This window comes from Mastomys coucha, unplaced genomic scaffold (assembly GCF_008632895.1).
Source record: "Mastomys coucha isolate ucsf_1 unplaced genomic scaffold, UCSF_Mcou_1 pScaffold14, whole genome shotgun sequence".
NCBI classification, from domain to species: domain Eukaryota; kingdom Metazoa; phylum Chordata; class Mammalia; order Rodentia; family Muridae; genus Mastomys; species Mastomys coucha.
The window spans coordinates 98,686,544-98,689,728 of NW_022196896.1; positions in this window are offsets into that span (position 1 = coordinate 98,686,544).

A 3,185-nucleotide genomic window follows, 5' to 3' on the forward strand; every position below is an offset into this window, starting at 1 on the left:
CTCTGGGTAACCCTGGCCATCCTGGAACTTGCTCTGTAGACCAGGCTGCCCTCAAACTCAGAGATCCGTCTGGCTCTGCCTCCTGGCTGCTGGGATGAAAGGCATGCGCCACCACCTTCCTGCTCACATAAATTACTTAGATTGTTCTGTAAGAGTTTTTTTTAAAAGAACATTATTTCCATCTTATGTGCATTGGTGTTTTGTCTACTTGTCTGTGTGAAGGTGTCAGATCTTGGAGTAACAGACAGTTGCAAGCTGCCATGTGGGTGCTGGAATTTGAACCCTGGTCCTCTGAAAAGCAGTCAGTACCTTCAACTGTTGAGGCATCTCTCCAGCCCAATATTTTCTTCTTATCATGTACTTACTCAATTATTTCTGTGAGCTCATGGATATTAATTTTAAAACTATACCATTCATGTTTTCTTCATGTTTCTGTCTACTAGGAGCTCTTTTGTTGGCTCCTGTGTCTCCGACTGTCTTAGGGTTTCTATTCCTGCACAAACATCATGACCAAGAAGCAAGTTGGGGAGGAAAGGGTTTATTCAGCTTACTTCCACATTGCTGTTGATCACCAGAGGAAGTCAGGACTGGAACTCAAGCAGGTCAGGAAACAGGAGTTGACGAAGAGGCCATGGAGGGATGTTCCTTACTGGCTTGCTTCTCCTGGCTTGCTCAGCCTGCTCTCCTATAGAACCCAAGACTTCCAGCCCAGGGATGGCACCACTCACAAGGGGCCTTACCCCCTTGATCACTAATTGAGAAAATGCCCCACAGCTGGATCTCATGGAGGCACTTCCCCAACTGAAACTCCCTTCTCTGTGATAACTTCAGCCTGTGTCAAGTTGGCACACAAAACCAGCCAGTACATCAACTTTCCTCCATTATTATAGGATTTTCAGGATTTGAGGATATTGCCTTATTTTCTGGCTCCAGGCTCATTTTACATGTTTCCTGCACAGTGCTAGAGTCAGCTGCTTCTCTGGGAAACCTTGGTTTTGCTTTATGTTTTTTTCTAGGGTGGGGTGATGATATTAGAAACCAAGATCTGGGTGTCCTTATTGCCACTGGGATTATTGGAGTTAATAAAAAATTGATACAGGGTCTAAAGTAGCTCAAGTTGGCCTTGAACCCACTACATAGCTGAAGATGACCTTGAACTACCTGCCTCTACTTCCCAAGTGCTGGGATTGCAGGTATGTGCCACCATGTTTCCCTTTGCTAGGATTATTCTCAAGTGGTATTTTCTTCAGATTATGAAGTGGGGAAATGGTACTTTATACAAGGGACTGGGTCTCCCCAAAGTCATACCATCAGGTACTCACAGAATTTGGCCTGTGCCCTGCCAGATTTTTGTTTTGTTTTGTCAGTGTTACTATGACACAGGTCAGTGCCTACTAACATTAAAGAGAGAGGACTTTGGGATCCGTCAGCCCAAGACTGTATTCTAGTTCCACCCCCTGCACTGCTGGGAGACACTGGACAAAGTTCTTAGGTTAGGAGCCTTCAATTCTTCATCCAGTGATATTTACAGCTGTGTGGTGCTTGCTGTGTCTTGGCACTGTAATGAACACTGAATGCATTCAGCTCACTGCCTTTTCACAACTTTATGAAGGATGCATTATGCTTATACAGATTTTATAGTTGTGAGACCAAAACAGTGAGAAAGGAGAGAACTTATCAAAAGTCTCATAACTGGTAACGGATAAAAGCCCTAATTCTCCAATTACAGAGCCTGTGTTCCTAAACAACACATGAGATTGTTATGTTATAAATGTGGATTAAAACTGTTCCTACTACAAATGATCATAATTGTTATGCTCTGACACTCCCCTTAGAATAGGTAATAGCCATTTTGTTCCATGCCTGCCAGCTATTTTATACTTCATATTGTTGCTGTAACACACCTGCCAGTCACTGACACAGAGAAGTGACTTTGCTGAGAGCAAGGACATACTGACCACAAACTATTTTTTTCTATATGAGTGTTCTGTATGAGGTTTGCTAATCTTAAGAAATTCCACAAAGCTTTACATAGAACTCATCAAATCAAAGGTCAAAATGAACCGTTATGTCTAAAATATCTTGAGTCAGAGCTGACAACCAGGCAGCCCTTCCTGCACCTACGGATGAAGTTCATGGTTGTTTTTGTGGCTGACACTAAAATATGCTTCTAATAAGCCAAAAAGTTATGATTATAATACTCATGCTCTGTTATGTCAGAAATTCTCCTGTTCACCACCCATCCACTACCACCAATCAGCTGAGGACCAATCAGTTTAAAATTGAGCTGATACTTTGCCTAGGAATCCAACTGCTCCCCTCCTTGCCCTTTAAACTTTTGATCCTAGTTTCTCCTATAAAAAGCCAAGAGCAGACTAGTACCGCAATCAGGCATCCAAGTCTGTTTCCCATTCCTGGACATACAGTAATAAGGTGTATGTTCAATAAACTATTCTTGCTTTAACTAAGATCTGTGTTTGTATGGTTTAAGTGGCGATTCCTGAACCTCAACACTAACAAAAATGAAATGGAACATACACTTTAAGCATACTTGCCACAACACACCACCTTTCAGGCAGTGCCATCGTCATTACTCTAATTCCGTTGAGTACCTGTGATTCTCAGCCCAGTACTCAGCTTCTGAAGGGACTCAAGGTTTGATTGACTCAACCACTTCTCCACAGAAGTGAGGATACGAAATGCTTGCCTGCCTGCAAGCTGCTTTCAATATAATTGTGAAGAAACAAAAGCACACAAGAAATCATTTCAAGTAGTTAATATTCAACTGTGTGAAGTGAAACTACTCATTAACCAAGTTCTGACGGGGAGCATGGTGAGGTAATGCCGCAATGCCTACTAACATTCACGCTTTCTCTCTTGCATTCTGATTCCACAGCTCTGAGCTTTGCTTCTGGCCAGCTCATGAAAAAAGGCAGCAAAACTTTTTTTAAAGACAGGGTTTCTGTTTAGTCCCGGCTGTACTAGAAACTCACTCTGTAGACTAGAATGGCCTTGAACTCACAGAGAACCACTTGCCTCTTCCTACTGAGTGCTGGGATCAAAGGCATTTACCATCACCATGCACCTACCAGTATTATTTCTTCATGTAGAACACACTTTAAAAAGTTTTATGCTACACCGGTTCTTCATAGTGATTTCCAAGATGGCCAGAGATACACAGAGAA